The sequence below is a fragment of the Sminthopsis crassicaudata genome, chromosome 1 (genome assembly GCF_048593235.1).
Source record: "Sminthopsis crassicaudata isolate SCR6 chromosome 1, ASM4859323v1, whole genome shotgun sequence".
Taxonomy (NCBI): Eukaryota; Metazoa; Chordata; class Mammalia; order Dasyuromorphia; family Dasyuridae; genus Sminthopsis; species Sminthopsis crassicaudata.
Genome location: NC_133617.1, coordinates 325,737,800 through 325,754,246, shown reverse-complemented (window position 1 = coordinate 325,754,246; position 16,447 = coordinate 325,737,800).

Below are 16,447 nucleotides of genomic sequence, written 5' to 3'. Positions count from 1 at the left end.
ACTCAAATAGATGAGTTCTTCTTCCTCCAGGATCAGCATTCTTATTCATCATATCATCTTGTTGCTCCATATCATCTCCTGTGTTACTTCATCATTTTCATTACTAAAATTTGAGAAAAGATATACGACACTGGCTGCTTCCAACTTTTCCACATTTGCTCATTCTTCAACCTCTTAAAAAACCTGGCTTCCATCCCCATCAATACTCCTCTATTGAAAGTCACCAAAAACCTTACTCACAAAATGCAATGCTCTTTTCTAAAACCTCAGCCTTTTAAAACTTACAATAGAGTTTGGTATTGTCAATTGGTACTTGTTTTTGTATAATTCCTCCTCTGTAGACTTCTAGATTCCAGATTTTTTTCTCATTCATGGATTTATAGTTTTCCTTCTGTCCCCTAACTGCAGGCATCAATGAAGGCTCTCCCCTCAGGTCTCTTTCCTTCTCTTTCTATTCTCCTTCTTTAGATTTCCATCATCACTTTCAATCATCACTTCTCTAGAAATGACTACCAAGTGTGCATATCCATCTCCAATCTCTCTTTTAACTTTCAGGCCCACATTTTTACCTGCCAATTAAATATTTCTACCCATCTAAACTCATTATTTTCTCATCTAATCTGTTTTTCCTCTCTTCACTTTTTTTTTATGGTATCTCCTAGCCAAGCATGCTCAAAATGATGGAATGATGTAGGGGAAGCAGTATGGCATTATGGAAAGGACACTGAGTTCCAAAGAATAATTAGTGAACAGTTTTCAATAATTATGTGAACAGTTATTATTATTAGTTACTATAATTATTAATTATTGAATAATAATTTCAATAATTATGTGAACAGTTTTCAGAGAGGAAATTGTAGATGATGAGCAAACATTTGAAAAGCTGCTCTGGTCCACTAATGTTAAAGAAGATGAAAATCAGAGCAGTTTGGAGGTTTTACTTCAAATCCAAAAAATTGACAAAAATGATAGTAGGCAAAAGCAGACATTATTAAACCATAAAAAGATGGGAATATTGGTGCATAATTGATGACGTGATGGATTGGTTCAATAGTTCTGGAAAATAAGCTCGAATTCTATTAGAAAGGTAACAGGACTAATTTTATCCTTTGACCTAATGATATTACTATATTACATATATATATATATATATATATATATATATATATATATATATATATATATATATAAACATATCTCCAAGGAAACCAAGGCTAGAGGAAAAGGTCTCATATGTACCAAAATATTTGAAACAGAACTTTTTGAGGAAGCAAAAATCTGACTGCACATTCCCTGAGGATTGCTGAATAAATTATGGCATATAAATACAATGGAATCATGTTGTGCCACAAGAAATGATAAATTCAGATAAACTTTGAAAGAGTTGGTGCTGAATGAAGTGAATATAACCAAAAGGATAATATTCCTGAAGATTTCAGTAGAGAAAAAGAATGATAAAAGTTATCAGTACTCATATCAATGAAATGAAACCAGAAGACTGATAATGAGGGATACCTCTTTTTTCTTCAGGGAGAGATGATGAATTAGTGTTTTGGAGTGAGACATTCACTATCAGATAGGGCTGGTATTATTAGGAAATGACAGCAATATTTTAAAATAGGAAAAATTAAGAGAAAGATATTTGCTGGATTAAAAAGGAGTTAGATTAAACTTCCAGCTTTGCTACTTATTACATCTGTGACCTTGGACAAACCATTTGACCCTCTTAGAGTTGTTTCTTTGTGGACAAGGTAATTTCTAAGGTTCCTTTCAACTCTAACTTCTATGGTTATCTGATTTTTCCTTTTCCCTAACGCCTAAACTATATTAAGTTTGCTTTCTATATTATGTGTCTTATTTGTTCTTTTTCTTTTAATTTTTTCTTACTGCAATAGTTCTGGCTATCACTATTGTTTTCCTTGACTATTGTAATATCATTCTAAATAGGTAGTTTTTGTGTCTCCTGCCTTTCCCCTCTGCACTATTGTATCTTTTCATACTAGAGTCAAAATAACTCTTCCAAGGGCACAGTATGATTGTGTCATTCCCCTGAAATAAAGCCTTCAGTAGTTCCATATTGTCCGAAGGATAAAATTTAAGCTGCATTCTGGCTCTTTAGATCTTCCACAATCTAGCCTCCTTTCTAACACTCACAATGCTTGCACACACACAATTCTTGGAATACTTTCTGTCCACATCTACTTGGTGAAATCTTCCCTGGCAGAGCTAATAAAAATTAATTTCTATTTCAAAAATTGTTATAATTTATTATATTATATTATTATAATATTATATATCATATGTATAGATAATAATATTATAATAGCTATTATGCTAGAATTTATGTAGTGTTTTAAGGTTAGCAAAGCACTTAACAGATATTTCATTTTATCCTCACAACAATACTAGAAGGAGATAGGTGCTGTTCTCATCCCCATTTTACTGATGGCTATATAGAGTATTTATTTCAACAGAAGTTTCAAAGCAGGAACAAGAGGAAAGTAAAATGATAAAGAGTATAAGAAATGAATCCCATAAAAATGACATCAATACAACAAAACATCTCTCCTTCTCTGCCCATAAATTTTCTTATATCATCTTTGTCATCATTGTTCTCTTATTTTGTACTGTTGTAGTTCAATTATTCAATTGTATCTGACTCCTCATGGCCCTATGCACTATAGCACAACAATACCATCCAAAAGTATTGACAAAGATACTGGGGTGGTTTGCCATTGCCTTCTCCAATAGGTTAAAGCAAACATGCTTACGTAGCTCTTAAGTATCTGAAGCTGAATTTGAACTCCGCTCTTCCTGACTTGAGACCTAGCACTCTAGCCATGAGTCATCCATCTGCCTCCCATATTTATCTGTGTAAGTCATACATCCTCCTTATAGTGTAAGCTTCTGGAATTCAAAGACTTTGCCACTTTTCATTATTGTATTCACCAATGTCCTGCAAAACGGCTTGCTCTATAGTAGGCATTCGATAAATTTGTTTCAATTGAATTATCACTTTTAAGTCAATTGGACTCTGGAACAGATGTGCACTGTTTCTGCAAGAAGGAAGAAAGTAGGAGCAGAAAGGCAGGGTTATGATAGGTAGAAATTATCAGTTTCTTGGATTCAAAAGATTTGGATTTGTCCTAACACTAATTCCTGACTCTAACCTTGATTGAATCACTTTGTTGAAGCCCCAGTTTTTCCATCTGTAAAATGAATATAATAAACAATCTATCTCAAGGGTTGTTGTGTGGATCAAACGAGAGATTATATGTGAAGTATTTTATAAGCCTTAAAGCACTATATAAGAGTTAGCTATTATTAATCATCTCCATCAAGTATACAAGTCCTCCAAGATAATATACAATCTGGTCAGTGCAAAGCAGATCTAGCTAAGGTGGGCCCTACTGTCCAAGCTTTCATGGAGTCTAGCCAGTGGAGGATCCTGAGAAACATATGCTTCCTGCAATCCTTCTTGGGCAGGTAGGAGAGAAGGAGTAGTAAGATGAATTTCTGTGTTACCCATTACATATGGTAAACCCTTTTTTCACAGTAAAGACTTTCATCATACATAGTTAGCCTGTACCCCTCTAGCATGTGCATTTAACCTAGGAAACTCCTTTCACAGTGAGTCACTGTACTTTATTTTGTCAATAGCTGTTTTGATAATTTGTTCCTCTTCTGCAATTATCTGAAATGACTGTAATTCTTTTTATAAAGTTAAATAATTTCTTAGCTTCAGTTACCAGTTAACATAAACTGTTTGCCTATGAGACCAAGACATTGGGAGATTAGGCAGAAATTGCCATTGGACACTGTTGCCCAAAGCTGCTGATTTCTTATCTGCCACAAAAAGACAGGGAACATTCTGAAGGTCAGATATCCCCAAACAAGTTCTCATGCTACCTTGTGTGTTCATAGTTTTTCTCTCCTTTTTTCTTATTTCCAAATTAGTATCATATCATATCGATATATAACTGGAATGTAGAATGTAAATTCTGTGAAAGCAGGGGAAGTTTTGTTTTTTGTCTTTATATCCCCAGTACCTAGTACATGTCCAGAAAAACAATAAATATTTGAGGGGATTTTAGAGGCAATGTCATCCAAATTTCTCATTTTATAGATAAGGAAACCAAGTCATAAAAGGAAATGAAATGCCCAAGTTTGTACAGATAATTAAGAAATGGAGCTGAGATTCAAACCCTGGACACACATTCATACATTCAAAGCTGTGAGAGACCTTAGACACCATCCAATCTAAACTTAAAAACGACAACAACAACAAAACAGATTTAGAAAAATTAGGCCCAAAAAAGTAAAGTCATTTGCCCAAAGTCACCCAGATAATAAAAGAGAGAGGATTTAAACTCAGGTCCTTAGAGGTCATATCTCAGCATCCTTTCTACTGCATTGTGCTGAGTTCTCCAACACAAAAACCTGAGGCACTATTAAGATAGGTGGCCATTTATTGTCTGAAGCTCAAATATGGTCCTTGTAGAGCATTGAGTATGGAAAGATAATAAGCTTCCTTAGCTATAGCATATATGAATGCCATATAAGTACATGCTACATATAGTATATATGAATGCTACATAGAATTTTATCTAGGAAAACATTTCCACAGTGTTTCTAATGAGTGGGTTTTTTTTTTTTTTTTTTTTGTTGAACTTCTCATTCATATCTTGTTATATTTAGTTTATGGGAAAATATAATGATTGAATCATCGATCCCATTTCTGGATCCCACGTGGTCAATTACAGAAAGGAAGATCACATAAAGAGTGAAATATTTATAACAGCACTTTTTCTGTGGTAGCAAGAACACTGAACTCGAAGCAGTTGCTCATCATTTGGAGAATAACAGGACATACTGAATATAATATAATTTTATTGTGCTGTAAGCTATAATAAATATGAGGAATCCAGAGAAGCATAGTAATACTTATGTACTAGTGCAGAATTGAGATATCAAAAGGAAAACAATCTACACAATGATTCTAATAATACAAATAAAAACAACACTAAAAGACAACTAAACTATGATAAATATGATGATCAATATTCCTTCCAGAAGTTGTGCATTCATTCAATAAGCATTTAACTGTATAAGTTCTAGGTATTGGGGATACAACAACAGCAACAATAAGATACAGATACAACAATACAAATACAGAAAACAGAAATGTAATTTTTGTAGGGTCCCCTAACAACTGAAGGAATCGTGATAAACCCTTTCCTAGGAAGATACTAGAGGTACTCTGTGTGCTGAATGTTTCATATTCTGTCAGATATATACCTTCTGTGTGGGTTAGTTTTACTTAATTGTTTTTCTTTTTGTCAAGTGAGTATTCAGTGGTGGGGACAAGGGCAGGAAAGGAAATATTAGCATATGTCTGTGGTATAATAAATGGAAAGTGTCATTGAAATGTTAAAAAAGAAACTAGGACTAAGAGCATTATCAATTCTAGAATTAGGCCAAGATTTAAAAGATTTATCCCCAAAGAGTAATATCCATGATAGGGGTCCTTAAACTTTTTTTATGGCATGAATCCTTTTGCTAATTTGGTAAAAATCTATGATTGAATAAATATGAAGGAATGAATAAAACATTTTATGAAATTGCATATCCATCTTACAGGAACTCTAAAATGACTTGAAAATGACACACTACATAGGAAAAAGCTAATTTTTATTTTCTTTGTAAAATTACTAGATATATTATTTGCAATGTCTTATTTACTTTTCTACATTCTTAAGTTACTTTTCTCATTTGAATTGAATTTTAAAATATTTTTCTTTGGAAGTTGTCTGAATTCTTTAAATAATATTTATAAATTCACAAAACAAAATATTATTACAAAGTATTACAAAGGAAACCAAAGGTTAGTCCATGTAAGAGTATACATTCTCCTCTCCCCAAATGCAAGGACCATTGAAATCTATCCATGAATCCCAAGTTAAAGACTCCAGATGTACAACCTGTCTCTGAAACCTTAGTCTTGTTCTCCTTTTTTAGCTGCATAATGTTTCATATTTTTTTAAAATTAAGCTGCATGTAAGAAGTTTAATGCATATTTCAATTCTGAGGTACCTGAATAAAAAAAGGAAATGAATATAATCAAATGAAAATGACTCAAACTATTTAAAAAGTGTATCAGAATATAAACTTGGCATTCAATATCTGCTTGTAGAAACATGTTTCATTTGTTTGCAATTTTTTAGTGTATAATGCAAAGACTATAGGCAATTATTTGGATTACTTCATTTTCTTGGATACTTCAGACTGAAGTGTTTTTATTTCCTGAATTATCCAGATCATGATTGCCTAAACTCTTTAGTTCATTTTACACATGTAAGCATTTGTTAGCCTAAGAAGAGCACTTCTTTTTCATTGATGACCTGCTATACTTTACCTTTGTGCCCTCAATTTCCTCCATCTGGCTCTGCATTTTAAATGAACCTCTTTAAGTCGACTTGGAGTCTGGCTTGGCAAGATTTATTGAAAACCCCATCATATCCTGTTTACTTATTCTGCAATCAGACCCTGCATATTTCTGATACACTAAGGGGAAAAGCTTTGGCTGAAGTGGAATCAATTGTTACAGAGGAAAGTTTTGGCTCTGTCCAATCTCAGGGTATCAAGCTTTCATCTGTGGAAGGCATCTGAAACCTTTTGTCTCAAAATAGTGGCAGAGGTTAGATAGAAGTGGTTGTGGAGTGTGAGTAGGGATTGGGGGTAGGTGGAGAGAGGCAAAAGGGTTCTATTGACCTGACACACTTTATGCTGAAAGTGTTTTCTAGGAAATTGCCAAAATGTCAAGAGTGCACCTTATAAAATGTGGTTTACTTTTCTGAGTCTCTGTTGGAAATAGATCTGACAGGTCTGGACTGCAAGAGAGAGGACACATTCTTTTTCAGCCTTTGATTAATGGAATGAGTTATTTATATTGTTTAATGCATTCAATGACCCCCGCTCAGAGGAATTCAAGTTTGCAGTTATGAAGACTCATTAAAATAGAGATTTAGGTGTACAAAGTCATATGATAATTTTTTTTCTTTATATACTATGGTACTAGACATGAATAGAAGTATGTATACATGTCCAAACAGTTGTTAAGGCAAAGAATTTATTGAATGCCCTCTAAATGTCTGTACTTCTTGGAAAAAGAGAAGAAAAAAAGGAAGGAAAGAAAGAAAGAGAAAGGAAGGAAGGAAGAAAGGAAGAAAAGAAGGAAGAAAAGAAGAAAGAAAAGAAGAAAAAGAAAAAAGAAAAAAGAAAGAAAAAAGAAAGGAAAAAAAGAAAAAAGAAAAGAAAAAAAAAGGATTCCTGTTTTCAGTCTAATCTAGTTGGGTAAGAGAGTCTTTGGATCATAGAATTATGGAACTGGAAGGTACCCTAGAGATTGACATTTCCATTTTACAGATGAACAGAGGCCCCTCAAAATTTAAAATATCTCATGTAAGGATGCCAGGGTTAACATATAGTTATTTCATTTATCTTGTTAATCTCCTTGACATTGCAGGTTTCAGAACATATAAAATGAGGGAAAGTCAGCAACTAGAATCATAGAATTAGAGCTAAAAGCACTTAGATATTAAGTCCAATCCATTTTGCAGATAAGGAAAACAAAGGTACAGATATATTTAATAATTTGCCTTAATTTAAATAGTGAAGCAGAATTCAAATTTAGTGGCTCTGACTACAAATTCAAATTCTTCTTTATTACTTTTGTGCCTCTTGCAAATTCTGGAGATAAACACTTGATTACAAATCCAAACTTTAGGTGTAGTGAATGGTGTGGAGTGGGGAGGAAAGAAGGAAGAGGTCAATTTAAATGACAGGTCTCATGGATTTCTAAGTGGAAAGAACTTCAAAGACCATCAAGTCTAATCTGCCTCATTTTTCATATGTGCAAACTGAAATTCAGAGGGATTAATTGCTTAGGTTGATGTAAGATTTCAAAGGCAGAGGATGAGAAACCCCCTTTAGGAGAAATGCCTATATGCATCTCCCACTGATCCCACTCCTTTCATAGATGAGAAGACACAGCTCCAGAGATTTATCAAGTTTCCAAGTTTTGCCTTCAGTTGAATAGATATATTCTTACTTTGTCTTGACTGTAGCTCATAAATAGTAGCAAGTAAATATACCACTTTGTAATCAAAAGTAAAAGAGATAAGCAGTTAGCCTATCTGAGAACATCACCTACTTTTCACTCCACTTACAAGATGTTAGTTAATTCTTTCTAACAAGTACAATATGTTATAGAATGAAATCCTAGATATTTTTGTGATTCAAAATGCTATTTATGAAATGATTAGATTTTGGGAGTTTAAATCAAATTAAAAATATTATAATAATAAATAATAATATTTTAAAACAATGTAATCATAATAACAATTATAACAAATGAGAACTAAACTGGTGCAGTAGATAGAAAGCTGGCTTCCCAAAGCTTGAGTCTGAGTCTATGTAACCCTGGGTAAGTAACTTAACCTCTTAGTGCCTTATAGAGTTGCAGAGAAAGTAAAGAGAGTTTCTATAAATCGATCAAAAAGATTGTAGAATCAAAGACAAACAGTCATTATTTTAAATAGCTAATAGTCTAGCTGGGGGAGACAGGGGTGTGTGTGTGTGTGTGTGTGTGTGTGTGTGTGTGTGTGTGTGTGTGTGTGTGTTTGTAAAGAATAGATTCAAGGTGATTTTGAGGAGAGGGCATGAAAAAGTCTCTGTATTAATATTTTTGAGAGTTTTTATTCTAGTAAAATCATAACTCTAAAGCAAAAATAAAATTTAAAAACATTAAAAATAATGATGATGATGATGACAAATATGGTTGTTACATTATAGTCCATAGTGGAAGGATAATTATTATTTTTTACCAGCATTAATTTACTGGTTTGGGAATTTGTGTCAGGTATTGCTAGAATGAGAATGACCAATCTAGAATCAAACTGTTCTTTCTTTCCTGCTGCCCATTCTCTTTCTCTTCCCAGAATGATTCAGGGGAAGGAATACAAGCACTGAGGTGCCTGAGCCTCTGATGTTTAATACCCATGTGACTTTGATGAAGTCACGTAATCTCATCAGTTTCCTCATCAGTAAAAGTTTCTAGTTTATCTCCATTCAATTAACCTCAATAGCTCCTTATTACATTTAAGAAGAAATATAAAATGCCCCGTTGTTCTTTGAAAACCCTATGTAAACTAGACCCTTACTACTTTGTATGAATGTTGTCTTCCCTATTAGGTTATGAGCTTGTGAAGACGGAGCATCTTATGCTTTTCTTTGTATACATCTTCAGTTCTTAGTTCTAATAAGTGCTTAATAAATGCTTGTTGACTGATTGATTCTGAGGTCCTTTCCAGCTCCAGGTCTGTGATAATATATATGATTTTTGCACTGTACTCTTCTCTAGAACTGACCCAGAAAGAAAGCCGAGGGGGGAGAACTGTCCTGGGCTATCCTAAAGAGCTGTCAAAATAGAAAAAGATTAACTCAGTCCCTCAAAAAACAAACCAAAACAACCAATCCCATGTAGTAGAGTGGCATCTTATTGCATTACCTCCTCTACTTAATCAATCCCTGCCAGCTGATTCAGAATCTTGTCAAATAAGAACACAGCTGGCAGAAAGAAAAAAATTCATATGCTCCAAGGCTTTCCTGAAGAAAAACAAGTTGAATAACACTAGACTGATGGATATACCTGCTGCTCTTGCTTCCCAGCAAATCTGTCTTACAGCCATTAAACTCTGCCAAGAATGGTTTCAGCTACAGCTCCCAGGTCCAGAGAGGGCTGTGTTTAGCATGGATCAGCAAACCATGGTTTCCAACATTTGCACGTGTACTAGCAGCAACATAGTTGATTGACATATGATATTTTTATTTTACATGCAGGGATATAACTTTCCAAAATGGTCCCTTCTCTTTCCCAGCAGGTGCATATCTCCCCTCATTGCTACTTCCTGTCCCACTCCCTTCCAAATCCTTGCTGGTTTTAACGAACTACACATGCCTGTGTGTGCACACAGAGACCTGGAGAACAAACACACTAATCAAATTCCAACACAAGTTGAGCCAAGGAGAAGAACAACAAACATGAACACTTCCCACTCAAACAGGATTGGACTTGATTGAGAAACTTAAGTGTTTTCTTGGAAATATCAAACATCAGACTTCAAAACTTTATTCTTTTTGGGTCTAGTTCTCATACTATGTATGACCCACTCCACCTCAACTCTTGCCAGCCCGCCAACTGCCTAGGAGAAACTTCTGGATATATGATATCCAAATAGCCATGCCTTTCAAAAACAACAAAAACATTCTGTAGTTTCTGGTCTAGATTCTTACCCTAGCTGTCTTTAATTCACTTAAAATCAAGATTTAGGAGTAAAGCATTGCCTACACTGAAACTACCCATGGGCCCTTTAGAGTTTAAAAAGGAACCATCTTTATCTTTTTCTATGGCCCCAAACATTAAGTAGCTGGTGGCCAACCTTCTGCATTTCACCCAAGCTAATTCTTAGACTGCAAAAAATGCATCTATCACTTTGCTCCAGATTTTAGCTTGCCCGCTTTTGTAGAACTTGTCAAAGCTTCACTGGCATTCTCTTTGAGAAACTACAGATTATTGTTGACCCTCCTTCTCCCTACACTGAGACACTGGGAATTTGGCTTTGAATTTAGCACCATCAATGGCAACAACAACAAAAATAGCTAGAGCTTATGTATCTCTTTAAATGTATGCATAAATATCTAATGGCTTTTTGTCAGAGAACACTAGAGCTTTGCAGGATCTCAGAGTTCATCTTGTCCAGGGGTTCTTAACCTAAGATCTATAAAATTGTTTTGAAAACCATATTTCAGTAAAATTGGTTCCTTTTGTAGTCCTATAGAATGCAATTTATTTATTTAAAGACATTATTCTGAATTTCCATGCTTCAGTAAACTGCCAAATGGGTCCATTACAGAAAGAAGTGTTGAGAACTCTTAATCTAGTGTAATTTCTTACCCTACTAATGAATCTTTACAACATTCCTGAGTAGTGCTCATCCATCCTTTACTTAAATATTTCTAGCAAGAGGAAAATCCACTGGGCATCTCATTCCTTTTTTGTTTGTTTTGTTAATTTTTTTACATCACATTCATTTTTGATAATATTCTTCCCTACCCCTGCTCCTACCCAGCAAGCCTTTCTTTGGAGTAAAGATTAACACAGAAAAAGAAAAAATAGTTCAGTAAAATCAGTTGACATATGAGTAAGTCCAAGAGCATATGCAGGATTCTATTTCTATAGTCTATTATCTTTTTAAAAGGAGGTGTAAACCCAATTTATTTCCAGATAATTCTATGCACACCCAAGATTCCTATTCAGATTATTTTCAATGCTAGCAAAATAGTCATGGAATCAGCAAAGGTACTTTGGTATTAGAGATTTTTCTCAAATTTAATCCAATACACATTTAATAAACATTTGCGCTCTCTCTCTCTCTCTCTCTCTCTCTCTCTCTCTCTCTCTCTCTCTCTCTCTCTCTCTCTATATATATATATATATATATATATATATATATATATATATTTTTTTTTTTTTTTTTAAGGATTCCAAATGAGCATGTTCATGAAAAAAGAGGCTTCTATTCTATTCTCTAGCTATGGGTTTTCCCTGGCCTATGACTAGTAAAGGATTAAATGATGAAAATGAGCTAGAATTTCATTTCTGGAAACTGCAGCTACTTTCTTTCCTCCTTTTTTTTTCAGCTAAGTATAATCTTGATTGAGTCTTCCTGTTTTTTGCTCTTATTGCTATGGAAGAAGTTTTAAAAAAAAAGATAACTCTCATGTTCTTCTTGTATGAAAAAGTACAGTATGGGGTCCTTTCAATTATGTGGCTTATTACCCCAAATGACATGGCAATATTATTATCTGACAACTCTAAGAGGATAGTCACCCCCTCCCCATAAGCACAATGGCACATGACTCAAAACATGAACAACTTCATTTCATTAGCTTGTTTTGCTGTTTTTCATTTCTGTTCTCCTCAGCCTCTCTCTATATTATTAAATAAGATAATAATAACCTTATTATCTTCCCAAGAAAATAGCTTTTAAATAACTGATCCATATGTGAAAAACCTTAGGGTACATATTCAAATTAAAAAACATAACAAAATACCTTCTTTATCCTTAAGTTTTATCTTGTACAAGGTCCCCATAGCTTAGGGGTTCTTAACTTGTTTTGTGTCATATATACTTTTAGCAATCTGATAAAACCTACTGACCTCTTTTCACAATAATTTTCATAAATGCAAAAAATAAAATACATAAAATTACAAAGGAAATGGTCTTAAAATACAATAATCAATATATACATACATGCACGCACACACACACACACACACACACACACACACACACACACACACACATATTTTAAAGTTCAAGAACTTTAGGTTAAGAATTCCTGCCATACAGCCCTCTTTGTGGGGGCCAGAAACTGGAAACTACATGGATGCCCATCAATTGGAGATTGGCTGAATAAATTGTGGTATATGAATATTATGGAATATTATTGTCCTGTAAGAAATGACCAACAGGATGATTTCAGAAAGGCCTGGAGAGACTTATATGAACTGATGCTGAGTGAAATGAATAGGACCAGGACATCATTATATACTTCAACAACAATACTATATGATGATCAATTCTGATGGATGTGGCCATCTTGAACAATGAGATGAACCAAATCAGCTCCAATAGAGCAGTAATGAAATGAATCAGCTACACCCAGGGAAAGAACTCTGGGAGATGACTATGAACCACTACATAGAATTCCCAATCCCTCTATTTTTGTCTGCCTGCATTTTGGATTTCCTTCACAGGCTAATTGTACACTATTTCAAAGTTCGATTCTTTTTGTTCAGCAAAACAACTGTTTGGTCATGTATACATATATTGTATTTAATTTATACTCTAACATATTTAACATGTATTGGTCGACCTGCCATCTATGGGGGGGAAGGAGGGGAAAAATTGGAACAAATGGTTTGGCAATTGTCAATGTTGTAAAATTACCCATGCAAATATCTGGTAAATAAAAACTATTAAATTAAAAAAAAAAAAAGAAGAAGAAGAAGAATTCCTGCCATAGCAAAGGCATCACATGTAAGGCTCTCCAGGAGATATGAGACGAATTTGTCTTCACCTCTCACAAGTGATTTTTTATCTTCAACCCCACAGAAGGTCATGGTGACCATTACCATTAACCTCCTCTCTTCCACAATGCCTGTTTATTTCCTCACTTTTGTCCTTCCTTATTTTTCCTTCTCTCTGGGCTATTACCTATGTTTTAGTGTGATGTTTTCAGCCATTGCCAAATGCCTTTAATGAGGATGAACACAGCATCAAGGTTAGCTACCACACTGATGGTAAATTCTTCAACTTGCAAAGGCTACAAGCCAAAACTAAAGTGAAGGGAATGTTAGTGCCTGACTTTTTGTTCGCATTTGACTGTGCATTTAATGTAGCCTCTGAAGCTGAGATGCAACAAAGTATGGATCGAATCTCTGCTCCTTGTGCTAATTTTGGCTTAACACAGGTACTCCATCAGTCAGCACCACATTATCCATGTGTGGAATCATTTGTTTCAACAAATGAAGAAGTTCTGAATGCTGTGAGCAAGTTCACTTCCTTGGCTGTATACTTTGCCATAGCTGGCTCAGTGTTTGAAAGTTCCAAAGGAAAATGTGAGAGAGGAGAGGTATTAGACTCACCCCCAAACTGAAGGTCTACAGAGCCATTGTGCTGACCTCATTGTTGTATGCCGGTGAAACCTGCAGTATATCAGTGTCATGACAGGAAACTGAATCATTTCCATTTGAATAGTCTAAGGAAGATTCTGAGATACCTGGCAGGATAAGACACTTATCACTGAGGTCCTTTCTCAAATTAAATTGCAAGCATCAAACTCTACTGCAGAGAGCACAACTGTTGGGCTGGCCATATTGCTCAAAAGCCAAATATACATTTGCCAAAAAGACTATTTTATGTAGAACTCATACAGAGCAAACATGCATGTGGTAGTTCTATCAAGATCTCTTTAGAATTAATTGCAGAATAAGGGAGACACTACCACAGGAAGAAATGTGAGATATGCAAAGTTAGAGAATCCACTCCAAATGTTAATCTGGACTATTTGTGTCCAACCTGTGGTGGAGCAATCCAAGCTCCTATTGATCTTTATGACCACAGTTGTACACATTATAACCTGACTCTAATATAAGATTATCATTTTGATTCCCTTTGAGAATGAAGAACAACAACCAATAAAACAACCAATGGAACCTTCACAAAATATTTTAAAAATGTGAGGGTGGGAATGAGATATCTGAATCCTGGGAAAGGAGAATCTGTAGTACTTAATACACTATACTACCCTTTGCTTATATTTGGATTCAACAAAAGTTATTTATTAAAAATTTAATATGTAATAAAGTACTATGTTAGATATGAAGGGAAATGTAATATTTAGATAAGACATGGTTTATGTTTTCACAGAACTCATATTCTGGTAGACATAGATATAAGTAAATAAAATGAATGGTATTATACAGTAATTATGTTGAAGGGAGGCCATTAAAAAAAGAGGGAGTTCAAAATTAGGAGATGATACCAAGAAGGCAGAGTAAAGGGAGATTTCTAGCCTTGTTCTACCACCATTTCCTTAAAATTGCATAACCAACAAATGGTTAGGGTTAGACATTTTTCCAGGCTAAGACAATTTAGGAAAACAGAAAGAGAAATACATGGCATTGGGGTGGGAGTTAGAAACAGCTCTGGTCTTTGAAGGTAGTATTAGAAGTATCAGCAGTAGAAGCAGAAACAGCAATATCTGGAATTCTCATCACCCAGAAATGGTAAGGGAATTGAATACTTTATCAAAAATAAATTCGATGTTATTATTCTATAAAAAAATGATCAGCAGGATGATTTCAGAAAGGCCTGCAGACTTAACATGAACTGATGCTAAGTGAAGTGAATAGATCCAAGAGAACCTTGTACACAGCAATAAGATTATGTGATGAGAGAGAGAGAAAGAGAAACAAAGAGAAAGAGAGAGAGAGAGAGAGAGAGAGAGAGAGAGAGAGAGAGAGAGAGAGAGAGAGAGAGAGAGAGAGAGAAAGAAAAAGAAAGAGAGAGAGGGAGAGAGAAGATTATTATGGGAGACAAATGGATACTTTTGAATACATGAAATTAAAAGTTTTTGCACAAGAAGAGAGGATGAAGGAAAGCATCATAGACGTGGCCTATGAGTTGGACTTTGAAAGATAAAAAAAAAAAAAAAGCTAAAAGGAGAACATCATAGATACAACAAATAGCAAAGACAAAAAGAGGAGAAAGACAGATAGTAGTACAATTAAATGGAATGAATGAAACAATAGAGTGATATTGGATAGTGACAGGTTTTGAATACTAGAAAGAATAAGTATCACTCAGGATTTTCAAATAGTTAACTTAGACCATATTTGATTTGTTTTATTTGATTTGGAGCATCATATTTTATTTTTAAACTAATTTTTCAGTTGGCAGAAATGTATGTACCATTCTACACCTTGAGTCTATCACCTTTCTATAAGGAGCAGGATAGCATATTTTATTATTGATTCTTTAGAATCATGGTTGGTTATCGAATTAAACAGTGTTCCCAAATCTTTCTAAGTTATTCATTCTTATAATGTTCTTGTAATGGAATAAATCATTCTCTTAGTTCTATTACTCTCCTTGCATCAATCAGTTCATAAAAACCTTCCCAAATTTCTTTGTGTCCTTTTAATAATTTCTTTTAGAATGATAGCATTGTGTTATGTTAACATGCCATAATTTGTTCAGCCATGCTCCCAATTGGTGGGCATTTTCTCAGTTTTGTACTTTGAGATCACAAAAAGAACTGCTATAAACATTTTTGTTTATATAAATCTTTTTCCTCTTTCCTTATTTTTTTGAAGAATAAGCCTAGCATTAACAATATGGAGTTAAGGGTCTATACAATTTATTGATTTTCTGATTGCCTTCCAGAATTATAGGACCAAATTACAGTTCCACCAATGGTGTATTAATATATCCATTTCCTGGCAGTCTCTCCAATTTTGTGATTTTCTTTTTTGGGGGAGCAAGGGGGGAAGGGCAGGACAGAGAAGTCATCTCTGCTCACCTAATGGATGTGAAGTAGGTCTACACAGTTGCTTTAATTGAATTATTAGTGATTTGGAGCATTTTTTCAAATGGCTAATGATGACTTGGAATTGTATCACTTTTTAGGAAAAAAACCAACCAAACAAAAAACACTAAAGGCTGTCCAAGATTGTAGGAGAAGAAAAGACTTGGGGATCAAATTAATTGTCTTCAAGAATTTGGAAGGTTACAATGCAGAAAAGGACCACTTATTCTGT